Genomic DNA, 27,363 nt, shown 5'->3' on the forward strand with positions numbered 1-27,363 from the left:
AGCATAAATTAAGAATAGGTATTACATGTGGCCTGAAGGGATAAAGCTGAATAAATTTAAGAGTGTGAGAGAAGATTAATACAAGCTCAGTCATTTGGAAATTCCTTTGATTACACTTCTATCAGAAGGTGGCTAAAATTTGTCCATTTTGCTACTTAGTACATTTTCTGCAACTTTCAATCATTTCCCCCTTCTGCTTTTTGGTTTCTTCTCTCATTTCACTTTCCTATGCTCTAGTCTCTGAGCAAAGACACGTTCCAAGACGTATCTCTTCATTTGAGTCCTTAATCTCAGCCTTTCACTTCTCTTCATGAGAACAGATCTATTAGCTCCTCTCTTTCTTGCATTGCCTGTTTCTTTCTTTACTGTCTCCTTCTCAATGGTCTATAAGCAAGCTCACACAACTTGTTATCCTCTCATATAATTATCCTCTCTTCTTCCTTTCTCTGTTTGCCTCCTGTGCCTCACTTCTGGATCAATTTTTGTATCAATCACAATAGGATAGATTATGCTATAATAACAACAACAACAACAACAACAAAAAACTGCTGAGCTCTCAGTGGCTTAATGAAACAGAGACATATCTCCCTTTACATTGTAGTTTGAGGCAGGCTGGCCTGGCAGCTCTCCTATACCACTTCCCTTCCAGTGGCAACCCAGGGGCCAGGCTGCATCCAGCTTAACACTTCCATGTTGGAGTTGAGCTCTTTGTTTTCAACCAGCCAGCCATGGGACAGAGTCAACATGCAGAAGTCATACTTGATTTTAACAGCTAGATCAGAAGGGACACCTCACCTCCCCTACATTCCATCAGTAACAACAAGAAAATTCGATGAACACTACTAGTTTTGGTCTTGGCCACCATTTCCATTTGCTCAATATCATATTTCTGTTCCTATGGTTACAATGATAAAGGCAGGAGGTAGGGAAATTCTAGGCAGAAATGGTGGGTCCCTGGCAAAAGCCCCACCCTCAAGCTGAAAAGCCTGAAACCACAGCCCGAAGTGAAAGCTTACATCTCTGTTTTCTTGCTCGAATGTTGCCTATTCCAGAACCACTCATTGCCTGCCTTGCTCTCCATCCTGTGCTTATAAAAACCTCATACCCAGCTGGCAGAGAGGAGAAGCAGCTGGACAGCAGAGACTATGGCTGGACGTTGGGGAGAAGTGGCTTAATTCCAGAGGGACAGCTTGACTGTGTAACTTCGGAGAACAATCTGGCTGGAGATGGCTGGACTTCAGGGGAAGATTACCTTCCCACTCTGTCCCCTTTTTAGCTCCCCTTCCTGCTGAGAGCCACCTCCACTGGCAACAACATTTCCCACATTTAACATCCTTCAATTTGATCATGCAACCTCATTCCTCCTGGAGTCCACACAAGAACTCAGGAACCACTAGCGTAGTTACAAAAGGCTGTCACACTGATCCCTTGCCCTCACTGGAAGAAGGCAGCTGCCTCACATGAGAAGGTAGCGGGTCCACTAAGCTATTAACATTTAAGCTGTCTGTGGACAGCAGAGATAAAAGAGCACTGTAACACTTCCTCTGGGGCTTCAGGGGTCATAGGCACCCTCCCAGATGCTGCTGTGGGGCCTGCACAGAGTTTTCTCCTGCCAACACCCAAAAGTGCTTGCCCTGGCTTCTGCCCCTGCTCACCTGCATGCTCCCTCCCATGAGGGGTGGAGCACAGTGGGTCCAAGTAAGCGGAATTTCCCCCCCACCAGCACTGAAGTGGCTGGCTAGTTCCAGTGAACACCAGTTCCAACCTCATTTGCTTGCACACTCCCTCCTGTGAGGAGTTGAGAACGGCAGACTGAGGAAACAAGGCACCCCCTTTGCGAATACCATTAAAGGGCCAGGGAAATAGTCTGCTTCACTACCTCTTTGAAAGAGTGAAATAACAAGCAATGTCCTGGGTACATCCACATCCGTCAGGATGCAGCTGATTAGAGGTTTAAAAAGCTAGGATATGAATATAAATTGAGTACTGTATAAGATCTGAAATATTAAATTGGCCTAGACTGAACTGGATTTTTAAATATTCGAAGTCACCAGAAAGCTATGGGATCCACCGGACATGTTGTAAGGGATCAGGAAAGGGAGATTTGACAAAGTAAGTTCGAAAGCAGTGAAAGGGAAGACAATAAAACCATTTTATGTCTGTAACTTATAGGGTTCAAGAAAATTCAATATGAAACCTGTGTTTAGTTTACAGAATAATGAAAAATATCATTAGATATAAATAAAAGCACATATTTTTCATTGTTAGATTTAAGCTACATGAGGAAACAAAAATTAATAAAGTTATTCTTTTGTCTATGAAGAAGCTTAAACAGTGCCTTTATTCAGTTTTGATAACACAAAAGGGAACTTAATCACATTTTAAATTACATTCAAAGATAGAGCTTCTAAAAATAATTGAAATTTGGTGAAAGTCTTTCTGCTAAGAGTGCTGTGAAACTCTCGTAATTAGATTAATGTGGTTAATCCCCCTGGAGTATTACAGTGAGTATGAATCAGCCCTATTAATAAAGTACATTACATTTAAACAAACTAAATGCCTTTTAATGTACTCTCAATGACCTCCTGAGTGAAGTTTTCAAATTTTTATAAATTCTTATCCACGCTTTTAACTTCTAGGGGCTTGAGCTTGAATTATGATTCAAAGACAGAGTTTTATTAATAATGTATGGCTGTGTGTAACTAAAAAGAACTTTTCATTTATAGAAAAAAAACACTTTAGGTATGAAGGCAGTGGCTCAGATAATGTTCAGAGGGCTGAAACGTGCCTGATATTTCATATCAACTCTCTTCTTTCTAAAGTCATCTCACTACTCTTGGGAAATGACTTGGTTTTTAAAGATTGCTGGAAAAAAGGATTACAACATCCTAGTTTAACCATCCTTCCTGTTACAACTAAAATTGTACATTATTAATTATGTTGAACATTCTTCATTATGTATTTCTTAAAGTTAAGCTTATTACGTTCTCATTATATTATTTGTGTAAATTCCTTTTTTTTTTTCTTTTTGTGAGATAGAGTCTCATTCTGTCACCCAGGCTGGACTGCAGTGGTGTGATCTTGGTTCACTGCAAGCTCTGACTTCCAGGTTCAAGCAATGCTCATGCCTCAGTATCCCCAGTAGCCAGGATTACAGGTGTATATCACCATGCCTGGATACTTTTTCTGTATTTGTAGTAGATATGGATTTTACCACATTGAACAGGCTGGTCTCAAACTTCTGGCCTCAAGTGATCCATCTGCCTCCGCCTCCTAAAATCCTGGGATTACAGGTGTGAGCTACCACGTTCTGTCATTTGTATAACTTCTTTATACATAAATCATTTTAAATCCCTTTTCCCCTCTGTAAGACACAGACTCTATTTGCCACGAAATAGCTAATTTGGGGGATCTAAAATAATGTCTGGCTTGGAAAAATATTTATATGATTTTAAATGTAAGAGAACCCTACAAGGATATATATGGCACCAACTAATCTTACAGGGCTTAAAGAACTCAGAGAGTTCACTTGGTTAGTGGCAAAGCTAGGAATCAACTGATTTTCCAGGCAGTTGAAAACTGCCGTATATTGCCTTATATTGTAATTTCTCCATTGTGTGTATACCTTTTTATGCACAGAGTTGCATAAAACTGACTTTGTGCCTTATATTGTAATTTCTCCATTGTATGTATAGCTTTTTATTCATAGAGTTGATGGAAAGGCTAATATAGAGTCTAAAAAAGTGAGATTAATAGCAATAAAAAGTACTATAGACAAATGGCTTAGAGGATATAGGCAAAGTAAAATCCAAACTATTGTTTATAATTATGCACTAATTTGTTTATTTGATTCATATTTGTCTTACTCACTAACTTGTAAGCTCCAAGAAAGCATTAATTACACTTTTAAGTTATATCTTGATAACAGGCACAAAGCTGTCCTTTTAAAAGGAGACATTCTATTTAGCAACTTATAACTTAGCTTTATATTCTGTAAGAAGTGTCAATGTATTGGCAATTTCATAGCTATTTTCCAAGGTCTGAATTTTGTGAATTTTATAAACTCTTCTTTTCATAATGTCATCCTTTAAAGTAATTACTGAACTTTATACATATCTCAATGTCATCAAAAGAGCAGTCTTGAATTTCTGATACTGTGCTAAAGAATCTTTTAACTGTAATACCTGTTAATTGCTCGCTTTAAGGTAGACAAGTAAATCAATGAGACATCTTACAAACTGGGAGTGAGTTTGATAAAACTGTCTATTGATGTCTTTTATTGATGTCTCATTCAACCTGCAGTTGGTCTCACTCTGAAGTTTAGGAGATAATTGAAGGAAGGCATCACTCCAAATGAATTAGGAACCTTTTGTGTTTTTTTCACCTGCTTTTCTTTATTTTAAATTATAAAAGAATTCATTAATATAGTCTCATTGTAAAAAGTTAAATAAAACAGCAGCTACAGAGCAAAAACTAATTTTTTCCTTAATAATTTTATTAGTAATTACACTTGGCCATAACAAAGTATCATAGACTGGATGGCTTAAATAATAGAAGTACTTTTTTTTTTTTCTCACAATTCTGGAAGCTAAAAGTCTAAGATTAGAGTGCCAGCATAATCTGGTTCTGGGGAGGGCTCTCTTTTTCCCTTGTAGATGGCCAGCTGCCTTCTCACTGGGTTCTCACATGGTGAAGAGGGACAGCAAGTTCTCTCTTCTTATAAGGACACTAATTCCATCATGAGGGCCTCATGCTCATGACCTCATCTAAACTTAATCACCTCCCAAAGGCCATATCTCCAACTAACATCATATTAATGACTTCAGCATATGAATTTTGGGGGGACATAATTCTGTCCATAGCAATAACATTGACAAATACTTGTGTAATATATGCTAATTTATAGAATGCACATTATGTAAAGATCTATCTTAAGCAATTTTGCACGCACACATACATTTTATAGATGAGGAAACTGAAGGATGTAGAGAAAACACACAGCTGGGAAGTGGCAGAGCCAAAACTTAACTTGACAACAAAGGCTATGCCCTTGCACACTACTCCATAAAGCTTCCCTGTAGCCCTCCACAGAGGTAACACTGCAAAGTGTTGTGCATTCTTCTAGGCTCATTTATAGACTTTTATTTTTGCTCTTTTTTTGGTCACTAAATTCACTGGGAGACTAATATTATAGTAAGTGGCATGTAAAACAGGTTTTGCTGAGCCTTCTGAACTGCTCTCCTTCTTGTAAGCAACTCCACCTAATTGCCTCATTAATGCTACCAAGACTTCAGATTTCAACCAAACAGTACTTCATCATGAAAGCCACCATGAATTTCCAATTCCTTTATTCTAAAAAGGAAGAAAACGAGATCCATAGAGGTTAATTAATTTCTTCCAAAGAGGCTTCCTTGCTCTTTCATGTCAGAGTTAGGACTAGAATTCAGGCCTCTTGATTTAGCCAAGAGCTATTTTTCAGCATGCCATTTTGATCTTCTGGAACTCAAAGTCACCACTCATGACTCAAGGGAGAAACTCATAAGAGTACTGCTGTCTTGTGATCTGGCCAGTCTTGGAGAAGTGCATTTTAGATCTTGAATCTGTGAACTGATTATTCTTAAAAAGAGCAGCAAATAATAGAAGGAATGCCAGCTTTCAGCATAAGGCATAAAATAAATATTTGAAATTCCTTCTGTGAAAGACAAAGTCATTTAAAATGATCTTTTGATCATAGTTTACATGAAAATATGGTTTTATTATTACTAAACTATTAGAAAGACAGGATCAAATCCTTTAAATGATTTTAATCTCTGGATGTGAATATGTATTAGATGATTATTGCTACCATAACAAACTGTCACAAACTCAGCAGTTTAAAATAACTGAACGTATTTCACTATTACATAGGTCAGAAATCTGGTAGGCTCAGCTGGCTTTTCTGCTCTGGGTACCACAATGCTGAAATCAAGGTGCTGCTTTAGTCTGGGATCTTACCTGGAATCTCTGATGAAGAATTCACTTTCAGGCTCATTCTAGATGGCAGAATCCAGTTCTATGCAATTGTAGGACTGAAATTCCCATTTCCTCATTGGCTGTTGGTTGGAGGCTGGGGAGTGGATATTGTTCACTGCTTCTAGAGGCTTTGTGCATTCTCTGGCTTGTGGCCTTCTTTCACCATATTTAAAGCTGGTAGCAGTAGGTCCAGTTCCTCTTGTGCTTAGGATCTCTCTGACCAATTCTTTTCTATCATTTTTCTTACTACTTTTCTGCTGCATCTCTGTGGTTAACTTTTCAGATTTCCTCTTCCACTTTTTGTTTTTTTTGAAACTGAGTTTTCCTCTTGTCGCCCAGGTTGGAGTACAATAGTGCAATTTTGGCTCACTGCAACTTCTGCTTCCTGAGTTCAAGCAATTCTCCTGCCTCTGCTTCCTGATAGCTGGGATACAGGGACCTGCCACCACACCTGACTAATTCTTTTTGTATTTTTACTAGAGATGGGGTTTCACCATATTGGTCAGGCTGGTCTTGAACTCCTGACCTCAGGTGATCTGCCCATCTCAGCCTTCCAAAGTGCTGAGATTACAGGCGTGAGCCACTGTACCTGGCCTTATGTCCCTATTTTAATGTCCATAACTGTAATCACCTTGGCAAAGTCTCTTTCCCTATTACAATCTGAAGTAACTGTTATTCTAAGAATTGGTCCATGGAAGTCTTTGGAGTGGGTGGTGGTGGTGGCGGTAATTATTCTGCTTACCACAGTCCACAGTCCACCTTACAGCCCTCAAAGATTCATGTCTATTCCTTATACAAAATACATGTATTTCATCCCAAGATCTTCAAAGATCTCATCCCATTACAGCATTGATTTAAGTGCAAAAGCTCATCTAAATTCTATGAACTCTAAAGTCCCAAATCCAATCACCCAAATAATCTTAAATTATGTGTAGGTGAGAGTTTGGGTATAATCCTCCCTGAAGAATAGTTCCTCTCAATCTTTGAACCTGTGAAACTAAAAAAAAAAAAAAAACGGATCTGCTTCAAACATATAATGGTGGGATGGGCATAGGATAACACTTGCAGATATTAATGTTCAAAAAGGGAGAAAGATGAGAGAATGAAAGGAATCACTGGTTCTAAGCAATTGAAAAACCCAGCCAGGCAAACTCCGTTGGATTTCAAGGCCTGGTGAAAAAAAAATCCTCTGTGGTTCTTGGTTCTTCCCTCTGAGTCACATTTTCTTTTTTAATTTAGGAAAGACAACACATGTTTACAACAGAGTAGTTTTATCAGCCTGTGTCTTAGTCCATTCAGATGCTATAATGAAAAAGACTATATTCTGGAAGACTTATAAACACTAGAAATTTATTTCTTACAGTTCTGGAGGTTGGGAAGTCCAAGATCAAGACACAGGCAGGTTTTGTGTCCAGTGAGTGACTGTTACTTATAGAGGGCATCTTTTTGCTGTATCTTCACGTGGTGGAAAGGCAAGGCAGGCTCTGAGGTCTCTTCATAAGGTCACTAATCCCATTCACTAAGGCTCTGCCTTCATGATCCAATAGCCTCCTCAAAGATCCCACCTCCTAACACTATTGCCTTGGGATTAGGATTTTAACATAAATTTTTAAGGGACATAAATGTTCAGACCATAGCCGTCTGTTTTCTTCAGATAGAATTTTTTTGGACTGACAGTTTTTGAAAATTTTGTACTCTACCTCTTTCAGTGCTAGCTGGCAGAATTTCCACTGTCCTAATATTCTGAGGAACTTTGTGAGTCTCCCATGTATGTCAGGGGGACTTTGTACACGGTTCTTTCCTACATAATCCCATCTTTATTTATGGCTTCTGTTGAAATGGACAAATAGATTGCTGTGTCACACTTTTAATATCTTCAAGTAGTCATTTACGTAACTAAATATTCCAACCTTTTGACTTTTCTGACACATTACCAAAAGGTTTTACAGACACATCCTGAGCTCTTTTTCTATAACATGACTTCCTGACAGTGAATCTCTTAATTTTAGTCTGTTTCCATTTAAATAGGTATAGAATTTATAAAATCATCAAGTATTGGTTTCTTTTTAATAGGTCAACTCTCAATTTCTCTCTCTCATCTTTCATTTTACTATAAGCAACAAGAAAAACCAAGTCACACCTTCAACTTGTTGCTTGAAAATTTCCTCAGCTAAATGACCAGATTTGTCACTTACAAATTCTGCCTTCAGTATAACTGCAGAACACAATATATGTAAGCTTTCTGCTTCTATCTAACGAAACTTCTCCTTCCAGCAGTCTTCAATATTGTGTTTCTCATTTTCTTCTCAGAGATTACCAGAGCATCCTTCAATTCCACATTTGCTAATAAGCTATTCAATTAATTAGGCTTTTCTATCATGCTCCTAAGCATTTTTAATATCACCACCCATCACTTGATTCTAAAGTTGTTTCTACAAGTTTAGGTATTTGTTATAGCAGTATCTCATTCCTGGTAATAGAATCAGTATTCACGTGAGTTTTTCTTTTTGGACAGAGTCTTGCTCTGTCACCCAGGCTGGAGTGCAGTGGCACAATCTCATCTCATTGCAACCTCTGTCTCCTGGGTTCAAGCAATCTCCTGCCATAGCATCCCACGTAGCTGGGATTACAGATGTCCACCACTACACCCGGCTAATTTTTGTATTTTTAGTAGAGATGGGTTTTTGCCTTGTTGGCCAGGCTGGTCTCGAACTCCTGACCTCAGATGATCCACCTGCCTCAGCCTCTGTAAGTGCTGGGATCACAAGTGTGAGCCACCCCACCTGGCCAGTATTTGCTTTTTTATTGCTTCTGTAAATAAATTATCACAAACAACACAGATTTATTATGTCATAGTCATGTAGGTAAGCAGTCTGGTAGGTTCAGCTGGTTTCTATTCCCTGGATGCCACAGGCTGAAATTAAAGTGTTGGATGACCTAGATCTTATCTGGAGGCTCTGGGAGTGGAGGCGGTGGAAGGATTCAGTTCCAGGCTCATTAAAGTTATTGTTAGAATTCAGTTCCTTGTGACTGCAAGACAGAATTTTCTGTTTCCTTGCTGTTTGTTGGACAGAGGTTGTTCTCAGCTTTTAGAAGCTGTCTGCATTCTTTGACTCTTGTCTCCCACTGTCTGCAAAGCCAGAACAGTGGGTCAAGCTGTTCTCGGGTTTTGAATCTCTCTGGCTCCCTCTTCCATGGCATCTCTCCTCCGCCTCGTTTGTCTTCTGATGCATCTCTACTGACTGACTATAGCTGGAGAAATTTCTCTGCTTTTCTGTGCTTGTATAAGTGGGCTGAGCCCACCTTGATGATTCAGGATAACCTCCCTATTTTAATATCCATAACCTTTATTACATTTTCAAAGTCTCTTTAGCCATGTAAGGAAACATTCACAGGTTCTGGAGATTAGACTGTGAAAATCTTTGGGGGGGTCATTGTTCTGCCTACCACAGAATCCTGCAAATCTCTCAAGTCATGGCTAAGAACAGGGAAGGTGATGGGAACTGAAATAAAAATAGTCCCTAGGAGCCAAAGGAAATAGGTAAAGATTCAGTAGTTCATGGCCCTCAGTTTCAGAGTAATTCCATAGGTTAAAGGCTGAGAGGACTGAGTGACCTCTCAGCAGCCTAACAAGTCCAGAAAGGCCTTTCTGGTTTGAATAATGAACACAAGGAAGGGAAGTCTAGGCAGAAAAGAAGCTGAAGTGAACAAAAAAGGCTCAATCTTTAGTCATGAATGCATCTGATCAGGAGTTTGACAGTGAGAGTAGAGAGATAGGGCAGCCCCCACCCTCTAACCGGGCAGCTTGATAGAAGTAGCAGATACCAACAAGTAAATCATATAAAGATAGGCTATGATACCTAAATAGAAGACTTTTCAATTCTGGGAGAGTGTGCAGAAACCTATTTAAGGCAATTTCCATCTGCTATAATTTAAATTACTTTGAAGTGTGATATTTAAACTGCTTTTACTAGAAAATTAATCAAAGAACCTCATTCATTTCAGTTTGCTTTTCCTTGGTGTTGGCTCACAAGTACCGAAGTGTGATGAGATACCATATTTAGTTTAGCACTTAAGCCAAGGTTGCAAGGCTCTCTTAAGTGTATGTACTGACGTTAGTGTGTTCATCATCATTCTCCTGCCCTGATGGCTTGCTTTCTAAATGGGACTCATTTCAAATCCCTTCCACAAGGAGAAATAAAAGTAATTTAGAATATAAAACAAGCCAGTATCTAGTAGCTCACACAACATGTTTAAGCAGGAAGCTAAATCTTAAATTAACAAAACATATTCCAATTATCAAGAAATTGGCCCTAGGCCATAGTAATAACTGAAAGGTTTCTTTATTTTCTTTTCATTTTGTTTTTGGTGGTAAAATAAAGATTGTGGTCAGGTAATTTTCTGGTTAATTTCTTACCATTGTCTCCCTTGTAAAGTTCTCTCTCTCTCTCTCTCTCTCTCTCTCTCTCTCTCTCTGTGTGTGTGTGTGTGTATGTGTGTGTGTGTATGTGTGTGTATGAGAGAGAGAGAGAGAGAGAGAGAGAGAGAGAGAGACAGAGACAGTTGGCCTCCCTCCCTCCCTCTCTCCCTCCCTCTCTTCTTTCCTTCCTTCCTTCCTTCCTTCCTTTCTTCCTTCCTTCCACTTACTTTTGGCTCTGTTGTCCAAGCTGGAATGAAGTGGTGCCATCAGGCTCACTGCAGCCTTGACCTTCTAGGCTTAAGCAATCCTCTTGCCTCAGCCCCCTGAATAGCTGGGACCACAGGTGTGTACCACCGTGCCTGGCTAAGTTTTAAAATTTTTTTGAGGATACAGGGTCTCAGGCTGGTCTCAAACTCCTGGGCTCAAGCAATTCTCCAGCCTCACCCTTCTCAAGTGCTGGGATTACAGGTGTGAGCCACTGCACCTGGCCAATTTTTCTTATTTATGTTTTTCCTAAAGAGGTAGTCCTTAATATTTTTATGTGCTGGTACTTACTTCTTGGTAAGAACTCCATCCCAGAACCATTTAGTCTTACATGGGACTGACTTTTCTTTATTATGCCATGATTATCTGGGACAGTGTAGAATGAATCAGGCAAGTGGAAAGTGTGTCTTTTGGGTTACCTAAACACATACTGTTTAATTTTCTTTTCATTCCCAAAGACTGGCATACCTACATTTTCTATCGTATGCTCCAAATTTCTTCCTGGAATTCACATTATTGCACTAAATTTTATCAGGAAAATATTAGTATAGAATCTTTAGAGCAGTACTTGCTGTTCAGTAAGCTTTCTGTGACGATAGAAGTGCACTGTCATCTGTCACAAACAGTTTGGGCCTAAACTCCATGTTGAAGGCACAGGCTTCAGAGATTTGAGACCCTTGAGCACTGGTTAGTGTGCTGTTGGGAAGCCATGCGTCTCACCTGGGGCCACTTGTCATTTGCTTCTCACCCTGTGGCAGGGCCTCTTTCGTCAGTGTCCCCTAGTCACCTGGAGCCTACAGGCCCACCTTGTCTGGTGGCAGGAGCCACAGATGACTTCAAAGCACAAGGAGGCAATGATAACTTTTTTAAAGTTTTTGTGGAATGAGGTGAGAGGTGACCTCTCTTTACATAGGTACACCACCTCTGAAACTTCAGTGGGTTCTATTAATCATGAGTGTTCTCTGGGAGTAGACTTTTATTTGGGGGAAAATTGAAAATTGATAAAAGTCTTGGATTTTTTGTCAAAATTGATGCCTAGTGATTTAAAGACACACTTGTAGATGTGGAAATCATGAGAGTCCTAGGATGGGTTTTGGACTTGCACAATTTTAGTTAGATCTCAAGGAATGGGGAGACTCCAGTTACCAACTGAGTTATACATGTTAGCATAATAAAGTGTTTAATGTCACTATCAAAACCTTTACCATTAGCTGAAAGTTCAGATCAACAGAAGCATTATCCCTTGCAGAAGGGACATAGCATAAATGTAATCTGTGCCCTTCTGACAGACCGCTCCAGACACTGTAATCCAATGTGTGAAGATTTGGGAAAATCAGATAGGGATCATCTTGCTGCTGTCTCTAAATCTAATTCCTCATACCATTTCTTTCCTTCCTTCTTTTTTGAATGCCTTACTCTTATCCCAGAGTCTGTGCTTGAAAATGACACAAAGCCAAATTACATTCTCTGCCTGAGGTTAACTATTAATTAGAACTAACTGCTCATTGCAGGGAGCCTGCTGATGGGGCAGCCATGGCGGAGGAACTACACTTCATGTCTTTGATATCGCATGGGCAATTTAGGACAAAACATTCCAGAAAATTTGCACTTCAAACCCTGAAGGTTTGTTTTCATGATCTGTGAGCAGATATCTGGGAGCAAGGACCTGCTACTTGCTTGCTTTTAGGCAACTGCATCAGTGAAAGCAGCTTTAAATATAAAGTAGGTTCTGAGTTTTTCATTTCTCACTGAAATAAAAACATTTTACTTCTTCCTCTGACCTACTTAGACTTTACCAAGAAGACATTGCTGGAAAAACAAGAACTTTCCTTGTCTGCTGTAAAGATGCCAGAAAAATGAGAAGATCACACTAGGTCCATTTATAAAATAAAATAGTTTTAAGCCACAACCAACAGCAGTCCAATTCAGACTTTCCAGACTTCATAAATTTCTGTAAATTTGCAGAAACACTTTTATAACATGTTAAAAAATCCTCCAAACTCTTAGATTCTACATGTTTTATCATTTGGAACCATATTTAAGATATAAATAAAAAAGGAGTTAATATGTATGTAGGAGTTACTCATTTATTTGAATTTCACAGTAAGAAATCATTTGAAATGTGTAAAATTGTGGCTATAAATATGTTGTTTTTAGAGCTGGGTATATCATTGATGGGCTCAGCATATCCTGAAATAATGGGAAACAGGATTTCCTACAGTGATATATTTGTTCTAACTTTCCCGTGCCACCAGGTACTGAAAATAAGGAGCTTGTAAAACCAAATAAGAAGGACAAGGTAAATACATATTCATATAGATTTTTTTTTTCTGCTAAGTCTACAGCTGAGAAAAATAAAAGTTGGCAGATTGTGTTAAGATGAGTCCCACATGTTCTATAAATCTTGGTGAAATCACTCTGGGTTTAAAGTTTAAAATTTTGCTGTTGAACAAATTTTGACTTGACTCAATATTATTGGCTCACTTTATAAATCATAATAACTTCACTACGTTTTCCCCAGTATTTCCTGCAAGTTGCAAAAATTTATTTGTTACAACATTGTTTTGACAATAATTTTATAATAGCATTTAATATGTGTTGAGGGCTTCCATGTGATGGGCATATCCTAAGCCATTTAACACATTAGTTCGTTTAATTCTCATAAAAATCCCATACGGTAGTATTATTGGTAGGTGAAGTTGATTCTGTGAGATTAGGTAACTTGAGCATGTGGCTGGTAAATTGTATAACTGGTATATAAAAAGAATTGCTAAGATTTATATGTTAATATAGTTTAACACATTGAACCTTGACATCAACCCAACAACAGGAGAAGAATAGGAGTAAGTAGTGAAGCGTGAAACCAGAATTTGAACCTCAGCAGTTTGACCCCAACTCTGTGAGTTTTCAGCTGGTAGCTGCTAGCCACAAGTGCCTATTTAAATTTAAATTAATTAACATTTTAAATAAATTTAGCTCTTTGCCACTAGCTACATTCACATGCTCAGTACCCATAAGTAGCTAGTAGGTATCATACTGAACAACACAGATGATGACAGTGCATTTCTGTCACTATAGAAAGTTGGTCGTACTAGCTCTGCACTTCCCTGGGACAGAGCTCCCAGAGGGAGAGGCTGGTTGCCTTTTTTGCTGTCCCACGGCCCTCACTGCTCCTGCCCTTAGGTGCTGGAGGGAGCACAGTGATTGGGAACTGCTGGTCCTCAGCACAGCACAGCTGCTCCACAGAAGTGTGTCTGGACTGTTCTTCACTGGGTCCCTGTCCCCGCTTCTCCTCACTGGGCAGGGGCCCCTGACCTGGGACTTCCCCACAGCTACTGTGCCCCACCTGGGCACTTCAGTCAGAGACAGCTCTGCATTTCTCTAAGGAGGAAATCCCAGAGTCAACCCGCAACCTCTTCACCATTGTACCTGTAGTGGTACCACCCTAATACCCTAGGGCTAAGGAAGGAACAAAGGGCATAGTCCTTATGCTGGCACCTCCTGCACACTGTAGCCCTCATACAGAGTCCAGTCTCTCTTCTCTGTGAGCCCCCACCCTCAACTCTTCACCAGGTGGGGCTGTTGGATCAGGTCTGCAGATCAGCTGCCCCAAACCCAGCTGAGCATGCCCACTGGGAGTGGCTCTGAGTTCCCCGAGCAGGGTCTCCCAGAGGCAGCCAACAGCCCCTCTCCCATGGCAAAAGTTTGGCCTCTGCTGCTCTATCTGGGGAAGAAACACAGATCCTGAGGGCTATACCTGCACTTTCAGCACCCACATTCACCAATGGAAGAGGCCAGTCTCTCCTGTCTGTGATCCTCCACCCCCTGCTCTTCACCAAGTGCGCCCCGAACTCAGGCCAGCATGCAGCCCACCCACCCGCTAGCTGTACAATCCCATTGGCAGTGGCTCTGTTTCTCTGAGGTATAGCTCCCAAAACCAAAAGGCCCTTTGCCACTGCTACTGCTGTGGTACTTCCCTTGCTACTCTCAGACTAAGGAAAGAGCAGAGACCCTGAGTGCTTGAACCACCCCTCCAGCAAGCTGAAGTTTCCCTAAGGAGAAGAGGCCAGTCTGTCTCCCTCCAGGACCCACCTACTCTCCCTGCTCATCACCAGGCAGCACCCCTCCTTGCCCTTGGGTCTAAAGTGCAGTGGCCCCATCCTGGGCTAATTGCACTGATTGATAGTGCTCTGTATCTTTCTGAGGTGGAGCCCCAAAAGACAAATGAAAGATCCTCTGCCACAGCCACCGCTAAAGTCCCTTCATCTGCTGCCTCCAAGCTTGAGAGGGAGCAGAAAGTTTGAGCTCACCCTACAACCTGCTCTTAAATGACTTTCGGGTAAACAGTGAAATTAGGGCAGACATCAATAAATGTTTTAAATAAATGAGAATAGAGATGCAACATACCAGAATCTCTGAAACACAGCTAAGGCAGTATTAAGAGGCAAGTTTATAGCACTGAACACCCACATCGAAAAGTTAGAAAGATCTCAAATTAACAACTTAACATCACAACTAGAGGAACTAGGGAAATAAGAACAAACCAACTCCAAAGTTAGCAGAAGACAAGAAATAACCAAAATCAGAACTGAAAGAAATGTGAAAAATTATACAAAACATTAGTGAATCCAGGAGTTAGTTTTTTGAAAAAAAAAATAAATAAATAAAACAAAATAAAACAAAACAAATAGACTGCTATCTAGACTAATAACGAAAAAAAAAAAAGAGAGGATCCAAATAAAAACAAATAGAAATTACAAAGGGGACATTACCACTTATCCTACAGAAATACAAAAAGCCTCAGAGACCACTATAAACACGTCTAAGCACACAAACTAGAAAATCTAGAAGAATAGACAAATTCCTGGGCATAGACAACCTCTGATGACTGAACCACAAAAATCCCTGAACAGACCAGTAATGAGTTCCAAAATTGAGGCAGTCATAAAAAGCCAACCAAAAAAAGTCCAAGACCAGATGGATTCATAGGTAAATTTTACCATATGAATAAAGAAGAGCTGGTACCATTCTTACTGAAACTATTCCAAAAAATTGAGGATGAGGGACTCCTCCCCAACTCATTCTATGAGGTCAGCATCATCCTGATACCAAAACCTGGCAGAGACACAACAAAAAAAGAAAACTTCGTGCTCATATTCTTGATAAACATAGATGCAAAAACCCTCAACAAAACACTGGCAAACTGAATCCAGTAGCACATCCAAAATGTAATCCACCATTATCAAGTAGGCTTTATCCCTGGGATGCAAAGATGACTAACTTATGCAAATTAACAAATGTGACTAATCACATAAACAGAACAAAAACCAAAAAGCCGTGATTATCTCAATGATGCAGAAAAGGCTTTTGGTAAAATCCAACATCTCTTCATGTTAAAAACTCTCAATAAACTAGGTGTTGAAGGAACATACTTCAAAATACTAAGAGCCATCTATGGCAAACCCCCTGCCAACATAATACCAAATGGGCAAAAGCTGGAAGCATTCCTTTTGAAAACTGGAACAAGACAAGAATGTTCTCTCTCACCACTCTTATTCAACATAGTACTGGAAGTTCTGGTCACAGCAATTAGGCAGGAGAAAGAAATAAAAAGTATCCAAATAGGAAGAGAGGAAGTCAAGCTATCTCTGTTTACAGACAATGTGATTTTATACCTAGAAAAGCCCATTGTCTTTGCCCAAAAGCTCCTTGATATTAGAAACAACTTCAGCAAAGTTTCAGGATATAAAATCAATGTATAAAAGCCAGTAGCATTCCCGTGCACCAACAACATCCAAGCCAAGAGCCAAATCAGGAATACAATCCCATTTACAATTGCCACCAAAAGAATAAAACACCTAGTAATATAGCTAACCAGGGAGATGAAAGATCTTCATGAAGAGAATTACAAACACCGCTCAAAAAACTAAGAAATGGCATAAACAAATGATAAAACATCCCATGCTCATGAGTAGTGATATGGTTTGGCTGTGTACCCATCTAAAATCTCATCTTGAATTGTAATCCCTATGAGTTGGGGGCGGGACCCTCATGGGAGATGATTAGATCATGGGGGTAGTTCCCCCATGCTGTTCTCATGATAGTGAGTTCTCCTGAGTTTTATGAGGTCCTTTTCCCCACTTTGCTCTGCACTTCTCTCTCCTGCTGCCATACGAAGAAGGAGGTGTTTGCTTCTCCTGCCATGATTGTAAGTTTCCTGAGGCCTTTTCAGCCATGCAGAATTGTGAGTTAATCAAATCTCTTTCCTTTATAAATTGCCCAGTCATAGGGAGTTCTTTATAGCAGCATGAAAATGGACTAATACAGTAAATTGATAGCTCAGAGAGTGGGGTGCTGCTGTAAAGATACCCTAAAATGCGGAAGCAACTTTGGAACTGGGTAACAGGCAGAGGTTGGAACAGTTTGGAGGGCTCAGAAGAAGAAAGAAAGATGTGGGAAAGTTTGGAACTTCCTAAAGACTTGTTGAATGGTTTTGGCCAAAATGCTGATGGTGATATGGACAATGACGTTCAGGCTGAGGTGATCTCAGATGGAGATGAGGAACTTCTTGGGAATTGGAGTAAAGGTCACTGTTGGTATGCTTTAGCAAAGAGACTGGTGGCATTTTGCCCCTGCCCTAGGGTCTGTGGAATTTTGAACTTCAGGGAAATGATTGAGGGTATCTAGTGGAAGAAAATTCTAAGCAGCAAAACATTTAAGAGGTGACAGAGCATGAGAGTTTGGGAAATTTGTAGCCGGAGTCTGCAGTAGAAAAGAAAAACCCATTTTGGGGGGAGAAATTCAATCTGACTATAGAAATTTGCATAAGTAATGAGGAGCCAAATATTAATCACCAAAGACAATCGGGAAAATGTCTTCAAGGTATGTCACAGACCTTCACAGCAGCTGGAGGCCTAGGAGGGAAAATTGGTTTCATGGGTCAGGGCCAGGGTCCCCTTGCTGTGTGCTGCCTCGGGACTTGGTGCCCTGAGTTTCAGCTGCTCCAGCCATGGCTAAAAGGGCCAAGGTACAGCTCAGGCCACTGCTTCAGAGGGTGCAAGCCCCAGGCCTTGGTGACTTACAAGTAGTGTTGAACCTGTGGACACACAGAAGTCAAGAATTGAGGTTTCAGAACCTTCACCTAGATTTCAGAGGATGTATGGAAACACCTGGATATCCAGGCAGAAGATTGATTCAGGGGCAGAGTTCTCATGGAGAACCTCTGCTAGGAGAGTGCGGAAAGGAAATGTGGGGTCTGAGACCTTACATGGAGTCTCTACTGGGGCACTGCCTAGTGGAGCTGTGAGAAGAGGGCCACTGTCTTTCAGACCCCAGGATGGTAGATCCAGCAACAACTTGCACTATGTGCCTGGAAAAGCTGCATACAGTCAACACCAGCCCATGAAAGCAGCTGGGAGGTGGGCTGTACCCTTAAAAACCACAGGAGTGGAGCTGCCCAAGGCCATGGGAGCCCCCGCTCTCACATCAGTGACCTGGATGTGAGACATGGAATCAAAGGAGATTATTTTGGAACTTTAAGGTTCAGTGACTGCCGTATTGGATTTTGGACGCACATGGGGCTGTAGCCCCTTTGTTCTGTCCAATGTCTCCCATTTGGAATGAGTATATTTGCCCAATGTCTGTACCCCTACTGCAACTAGGAAACAGCTAACTTGCTTTTGATTTTACAGGCTCATAGGCAAAAGCAACTCGATTTGTCTCAAATAAGACTTTGGACTTGGACTTTTTGGGTTAATGCTAGAATGAGTTAAGACTGAGGAACTATTGGAAAGGCATGATTGTGTTTTAAAATGTGAGGACATGAGATTTAGGAGGGGATATGGGCAGAATGATATGGTTTGTCTTTGTCCCCATTCAAAATCTCATCTTGAATTGTAATCCAAATTGTAATCACTTCATGTTGGGGGATGGACCTTGGGGGAGGTAAGTATATGGGAGGCAGTTCCTTCATGTTGTTCTCATGATAGTGAGTGCTTACGAGATCTTACAGTTTTATAAGGAGGCTTTCCCCTCTTCACACTACACTTCTCTCTCCTGTCACCATGTGAAGAACATGTCTGTTTTCCCTTCTGCCATGATTATAAGTTTTCTGAGGCCTCCCCAGCCATGTGGAACTGTGAGTCAAACCTCTTTCCTTTATAAATTACCCAGTCTCAGGTAGTTCTTGATAGCAGTGTGAGAATGAACTAATACAGATAGGAAGACTCAATATTGTTAAAATGGCCATACTGCCCAAAGCAATTTACAGATTAAATGCTTTTCCTATCAAACTACTAATGACATTCTTCACTGAATTAGAAAAAAAACTTTAAAAATTCATATTGAAACAAAAAAGAGCCAAAATAGCCAAGGCAATTCTAAGCAAAAAGAACAAATCTGGAGGCATCCAATTACCCAACTTCAAACAATCTTCAAGGCTACAATAAGTAACACAGTATTGTACTGGTACAAAAACAGTTACATAGACCAATGGAGCAGAATAGAGAGGTGGGAAATAATTCTGCACACTTACAACTATCTGATCTTTGACCAAGCTGACAAAAACAAGCAATGGGGAAAGGACTCTCTATCAATAAATGATACTGGGATAACTGACTAGCCATATGCTGAAGACTGCAACTGGACCCCTTCCATAAATGGTATACAAAAACCAACTCAAGATGGATTGAAGAGTTAAATGTGAAACTAAAACTATGAAAACCCTAAAAGATAACCTAAGACATACCATTCTGGACATAGGACCTCGCAAAGATTTAATGATGAAGACACCAAAAGCAATTGCAGCAAAAACAAAAATTAACAATTGGACCTAATTAAACTAAAGAGCTTCTGCACAGTAAAAGAAACTATCAACAGAGTAAACAGACAACCTACAGAATTATAGAAAATATTTGCAAGGTATGTGTCCAACAAAAATCTAATATCCAGAATCTATTTGGAACTTATACAAATTTACAAGGCAAAAGCAAACAATCCCATTAGAAAGTAGGCAAAGGACATTAATAGAAACTTTTCAAAAGAAGACATATATGCAACAAACAAGCATATGAAAAAAATCTCAACATCACTAATCATTAGAGAAATGCAAATCAAAACCACAATGAGGTACAATCTCATACTAATCAGAGTGGCTATGATTAAAAGGTTAAAAAAAAAAAGATGCTGATGAGGTTGCAGAGAAAAGGAAACTCTTATACACTGTTTGTGGGAGTGTAAATTAGTTCAGCCACTGTAGCAAGCAGTGTGATGATTTCTCAAAGAACTTAAAGCAGAATTACCAGTTGACTCAGCAATCCCATTATTGGGTGAGTACCCAAGGGGGTGTAAATCTTTCTAACGTAAGTACACATACATGCATATGTTCATCGTAGCACTATTCACAATAGCAAAGACATGGAATCAACCTAAATGCCCATAAACAGTAGACTGGATTTAAAAAATGTGATACATATACATAATGGAATAGTACACAACCATAAAAAAGAAGGAGATCATGTCCTTTGCAGCAACATGGATGGAGTTGGAGGTCATTATCTTTAGCAAACTAATGCAGGAACAGAAAAATCAAATACCATGCATTCTCATTTATAAGTGGTAGCTAAACAATGAAAACATATGAACACAAAGAGGGGAACAATATACACCAGGGCCTACTAAAGAGTGAAGGGTGGAGGGAGGGAGAGAATTAGAAAAAATACCTATTGGGTACTATACTTACTACCTGGGTGACAAAATAATCTGTATACCAAACCCCTGTGACATGCAGTTTGCCTCTATAACAAACCTGAACATGTACCCTTGAATCTAAAGTAAAAGTTAAAAAAAAATTTAAAAAGAAACATAACCTTGTCTTTTCTAAATGGCATATGTTGCTTTATAATAATGCTGTTTCCAGAATAAAATAATCAATGAAGAATTTTCTTAGCTTGAGTATGTCTCTATTTCCATGTGCAGATGGTCCTTGGCTTAAAGTGGTTTGACTTAGAATTGTTTTGACTTTATGATGGTACAAAAACGATATGCACAAACTGTACTTTGAGTATCACATAACCACTGTTTTTTCACTTTCAGTACAGTATTCAATAAATTACATGAGATAGTCAACACTTTATCACAAAATCGGCTTTGTTTTAGATAATTTTGCCCCATTTTAGGCTAATGTGAGTGTTCAGAGCACATTTAAGCTAGGTCAGGCTAAGCTATGATGCTCTGTAGCTTAAATGTATTAAATGCATTTTCAATTTAAAATATTTTTAACTTATGATGGGTTTATTGGGATGGAACTGTATCACAGGTCAGGGAGCATTTGTGTATCTAAGTTGGATTCTTTGCTGTTTATTTCTTGACTTTAAAATAATTAAATAAAAAGTGAAAATGCAGCTTATTACCTAAACGCTGACATTCTGGGTATCTGTTAGATTACTTCTAATTTATGAAGGTTTTCTGAATAATTTTAGAATTGATTGGATAAATTTCAGATAGAGACCTGTTTCTATGGCAACATATTGGGTTTACAGACTGAATGACTATTCCAAACAGCATTAACTAAAATTGCACATAAACAGAATGAGTCCCCTCCTTCCCCAGAAGACACATTAAAAAAACAAAGAAGGCCGGGCGCGGTGGCTCAAGCCTGTAATCCCAGCACTTTGGGAGGCCGAGGCGGGTGGATCACAAGGTCAAGAGATCGAGCGAGACCATCTTGGTCAACATGGTGAAACCCCGTCTCTACTAAAAATACAAAAAAAAAAAAAAAATAGCTGGGCATGGTGGTGCGTGCCTGTAATCCCAGCTACTTAGGAGGCTGAGGCAGGAGAATTGCCTGAACCCAGGAGGCAGAGGTTGCGGTGAGCCGAGATCACGCCATTGCACTCCAGCCTGGGTAACAAGAGCGAAACTCTGTCTCAAAAAAAAAAAAAAAAAAAAAAAGAGAAAAGCTAGAGAGCGCTGAACCCAGTTTCCTGTAATGATTTTCATCACCTATAGATTGTCCTTTCTGGCCCTAGAAGTGATCAGTTTCATAGTCAGTATGTGCTCTCTGAGGGGAGAGGCCTCCTCATCAGGGCAGTAACAGAGTCCCAGCACTCATTAGGTAAGGCAGTTGTTACTGGCACATTATCCAAGGGAGAAACCTGCCAGAGAATATGAGCTAGACACATGAGTCAGAGGTGAATCTAAGATCTGGGGCTATGAGCAAATAGTTAAGCTGCCAGAGCAAATATAAGAGTGAGGACTGGGCTTAATATGGAGAAACTGCTAGGGAGAAAAAAAAATGGGGATATTTGGGATTGGAGTGGAAACCATGGAGTTTTGAGAAGGTTGCTGCTGTGCTAAGCTTCAGTTGGAAATCTTTAAAGAATTATGACCCACATATCGAAGTGGAGTTTCACTGGCTGATTAGTGTTGGGAGACAATTGTCCACAGGTCTTTTAAGTTTCTGCACATCTTACGCTCAGAGATACTGACTGATTTTTTTCCTAGATTATTTTTTCAAGGATGTCTGTATAGTGAACAGCCTTAGAAGGTTGTAATAGTGTCTTTATCTGGAGCAAAGTAAAATTTGTTTACTCTTCACTGTAACAAAAATGCCTCCTTCCAGAGCAAGGCGCAACAGGCTTACTGCCCATTATAAAAGATTTGGGCTTGAGGTGGCTAGCAATGGCCAAATAGGAAAAATTCTGGTCTGCAGCTACCAGCGAGATCAATGCAGAAGGTGGATGATTTCTGCATTTCCAACTGAGGAACCTGGCTCATCTCACTGGGACTGGTTAGACAGTGGGTGCAGCCCATGGAGGGCAAGCCGAAGCAGGGTGGGGTGTTGCCTCACCCAGGAAGCACAAGGGGTTGGGGAACTCCCTCCCCAGCAAATGGTAGCTGTGAGGGACTGTGCGATGAAGGATGGTGCATTCCGGCCCAGGTGTTATGCTTTTCCCACGGTCTTTGCAACCTGTAGACCAGGGGATTCCCTTGGGTGCCCATACTATCAGAGCCCTGGGTTTCAAGCACAAAACTGGGTGGCCATTTGGAAAGACACCAAACCAGCTGCAGGAGGTTTTTTCGCATACCCCAGTGGTGCCTGCAACACCAGCAAGACAGAACCATTCACTCCCCTGGAAAGGAGGCTGAAGCCAGAGAGCCACATGGTCTAGCTCAGGGGATCCCAGTCCCACAGAGACCAGCAAACTAACATCCACCAGCTTGAAATTCCCACTGCCAGCACAGCAGTCTGAAGTAGACCTGGGATGCTCAAGCTTGGTCGGGAGAGGGGAGACTGCCATTACTGAGGTTTAAGTAGGCAGTTTTCCCCTCACAGTGTAAACAAAGTGGCTGGGAAGTTCAAACTGGGTGGAGCCCACTGCAGCTCAGCAAAGCCTCTGTAGCCAGACTGCTTCTCTAGATTCCTCCTCTCTGGGCAGGGCATCTCTGAAAGAAAGGCTGCAGCGCAGTCAGGGGCTTATAGATCAAACCCCCAACCCTCCTGGGACAGAGCACCTGGGGGAAGGGATGACCACAGGTATAGCTTCAGTAGACTTAACTGTTCCTGCCTGCCAGCTCTGAAGTGTGGAGCAGATCTCCCAACACAGCACTCAAGCTCTGCTAAGGAACAGACTGCCTCCTCAAGTGAGTCCCTGAACCCTGTGCCTCTTGACTGGGAGATACTTCCTAGCAGGGGTCAACAGACACCTCATACAGGAGAGCTCCGGCTGGCATCTGGTGGGTGCCCCTCTGAAACGAAGCTTCCAGAGAAAGTAACATGCAGCAATCTTAGCTGTTCTGCAGCCTCCACTAGTGATACTCAGGCAAACAGGGTCTGGAGTAGACTCCAGCAAACTCCAGCAGACCTGCAGCAGAGGGGCCTGACTGTTAGAAGGAAAACTAACAAACAAAGGAATAGGATCAACATTAACAAAAAGGGCATTCACACAAAAACCCCATCTGAAGGTCACCAGCATCAAAGACCAAGGGTAGATAAATCCATGACGATGAGGAAAAACCAGCACAAAAAGGCTACAAATTCCTAACACCAGACTGCCTCCTCTCCTCCAAATTATCACAACTCCTTGCCAGCAAGGGAACAAAGCTGGACTGGGAATTAGTTTGATGAATTGACAGAAGCAGGCTTCAGAAGGTGGGTAATAACAAATTCCTCTGAACTAAAGGAGCACGTTCTAACCCAATGCAAGGAAGTTAAGAACCTTCAAAAAAGATTACAGGAACTGCTAACTAGAATAACCAGTTTAGAGAGGAAATGACCCAGTAGAGCTGAAAAATACAGCATGAGAACTTCATGAAGCATATGCAAGTATCAATAGTTGAATCGATCAAGCAGAATAAAGGATATCAGAGACTGAAGGTCAAGTTAATGAAATAAAGCATGAAGACAAGATTAGAGAAAAAAAGAATGCAAAAGAATGAACAAAGCCTCCAAGAAATATGGGAATATGTGGAAAGACCAAACCTATGCTTGACTGGTGTACCTGAGTGATGGGCATAATGGAACCAAGCTAGAAAACACTCTGCAGGATATTATCCAGGAGAACCTCCCCAACCTAGCAAGACAGGCCAACATTCAAATTCAGGAGATACAGAAAACACCACAAAGATACTCCTCGAGAAGAGCAACCGTAAGACACATAATTGTCAGATTCACCAAGGTTGAAATGAAGGAAAACATGTTAAGGGCAGCCAGAGAGAAAGGTCGAGTTACACACAAAGAGAAGTCCATCAGACTAACAGCAGATCTCTCAGCAGAAATCCTACCAGCCAGAAGAAAGTGGGGGCCAATATTCAACATTCTTAAAGAAAAGAATTTTCAACCCAGAATTTCATGTCCAGCCAAACTAAGCTTCATAAGTGAAGGAGAAATAAAGGTAAAAGTAACTTAAACTTTTTTTTTTCTGTTGAGACAGAATCTCACCCTGTCACCCAGGCTGGAGAGCAATGGCACGATCTCAGCTCACTGCAGCATTTGCCTCCTGGGATCAAGCAATTCTCCTGCCTCAGCCTCCTAAGAAGCTGGGATTGCAGGCACCTGCCACCATGCCTGGCTAATTTTTCTGTTTCTAGTAGAGATGGGGTTTCACCATGTTGGCCAGGCTGGTCTCAAACTCCTGACCTCAGGTGATCTGTCTACCTTGGCCTCCCAAAGTGCTGGGATTACAGGCATAAGCCACTGCGCCTGGCTGGAACTAAATCTTTTTTTCCTCACGTTTGATTGTTAATATTCTTCATCAGCTGGTTGAAGAGTTTCTAGCTCTGACTGTTCATGCTCACAAATATGAGTTAAAAATACTACAAGAGTTCATTTATTTTCCACGTAAAATTCACAGAAAGTCATTCTTGCTACTAGGAAACACTGTACTTCTTTTAGAGAATATATAATCCAGAGAGGCTAAATTATATCCTTTACACTCTATCATGGCTAGTTGGTAAAAGCTGCCAAGAAATAACTTAGCTATTTTTGATGAGTACAACGCTTTAGTGGTGTCTCATTTCCATGCTGACATAATGGCCAGCCAGGCTTTCTTCAGAAAAAGACCTTACAGAAAGCTCTGAAATGTGCTATGCCTAGATCTTGGAGAAAAAGACATGCTAGAGATGAAGGAAACTCTAGATATCCCAAGACATCTTATCAAACTTTTTTCAGAAGATTTCAACAGTATTTGGTAAACAGCAATATCAGAAACTTTGGGTACGATTGAGACCCTGACAATTTTAGAGCTGATTATTGATTCTGTCAGTCTGGTGGTCTGACCATACCTAACAGTATTCAAAAAATTTTAAAAGTCACTGAACAATCTTAAGATGGGGTGAAGCAAGAGCACACATCAAAAAAATAATAATTAAAGGTAGCACCAAAAAGTCTGTTTCTGTTATTCTGCTGATTCACATGGGGACCATGCCAGTAGCTGTCACCTGTTGTCAAGACTCACTCTCATGAACTCTTATGGACGTGAGTTCCTTTTTTCCATGGGTAGCAACTAGAAGGAAATCTCCTTTGGAATGCATCTTTCCAAGGATCCAGTGAAGGCGGCAGGCAATAGGACAAAAGTGGAGGGTGACGTTAGGAGCATACAAGAAAGTCATGTAAAAAGCACCAGACATGAGTTTCCTTAGCAATATCCCTGAAATTATGTTGGTTCAAAAATATTTGCTGGTTTAACTCAGATTTAAATGTAAACTGAGGAAAAATCTGCATAGTTAAGATTTAAAGTATAAATTGAGTTTATAGCATCTTTTAGACTGTTCTTAAATAGCAGCTTTATGATCTTTATTTTTCTTTGTGAGCATGTAGGATAAATCAAAAAATAAAAATTATATCAACAAATTACATTTACACTAAACATTCTTACATACTCTGAAGAGAAATAATCAGGAACAAAATATTTCTTACATATGAATAGAAAATTATTGTTACCTAACATGGTATTTTATTTGAATACTTGAAAGGATGTTATAAAGAATCTTAGGAATTTGACTTCAGGCAAGTTGTAATCCATCAGTTAGCTGCTGTTTTTCTTATTTCTGCTCTATATTTTGTTGAATTCATATATGTTCTGATATTTTGTTATTTCTGTTCCTACTCTATATTTTGTTACTTGTTTTTTATTTAGCTCTTACAATATCTCCTCTATGTTGGTTTTCTTAAAATCTCTTATGGTTGATAAAATACAATGAGCATACTCTTTGAAGTCAGACAGAACTAGGTTTCAATTTTGGCTTTACTACTTACTATCAGTGTGGTCTTGGATAGGTCACTAAAGTTACCAAAGCCTGTTTCTTTATATTATAACATGGAGACAAAAGCAGTTACCTTACACAATTGTTGGGAGCATTCTAGACAGCACATTAAAATCATGATGGGAGATCTTACATGGTGGCTGGTGGTCTCAGTCTGGTCCATTTTGACACATATTATTTATTAATTATCAGGGAAGACTACACGGCCTGAAGGAGAGGGCCAACAGGTCAAAGTCAACTCCAGACTCGATTCTAATTCTGGTGGTTTTAGCGTAACCAACCATTCCAGTTTGCCTAGGACAGGGTTGGGGCACTGTTCTAGGATGTGAACCTTCAGTGCTAAAACAAAGAAAGTATTGGGCAAACTGAGATGAATTGGTCACCCTGGATATTTTCTTTATATGTTATGAAGGATGAAATAGGAATTTTTGCAAAGTAAGTATGTGTGTATGAGCATGATGAGTTTAAGCCCACAAGTTTTAAAGACAGAGAGTCACTCAAACTGAGTGTCATGAGAATCGTGTTTAACCGCCCTCTGCACATTGCAGGAAAAAAGTCCTTTCCTCTAGAGAAAAGGGTCTTAATCTAGTTGCCTAACCTGAAAATGAAAGCAATCAGGAATGAAATGTATCTGCAAAGAACAGCAAGCAATTGTAGAGATCATTGCTGCAGTGAGCTTGTAACTAAGACTTTGAAATGTGATTTACATTAGTTTGCAAACTTTAAATTGGGATGTGATTCTCCAGTTTCCACTAGAAATTAAAGGGTGAAAAGTTTTGTTATTTTAAATATGAACATTTTGTACTTCAGCCTCCTGAACATTGATCTATTATGTACTTAGAAACTAAAAATTGAAGCAAATTGGACTTGTAATATCCCAAAGCTCTCCATATACCTTGGTGTTC

Source organism: Saimiri boliviensis, chromosome 4 (genome assembly GCF_048565385.1).
Source record: "Saimiri boliviensis isolate mSaiBol1 chromosome 4, mSaiBol1.pri, whole genome shotgun sequence".
Lineage (NCBI taxonomy): Eukaryota > Metazoa > Chordata > Mammalia > Primates > Cebidae > Saimiri > Saimiri boliviensis.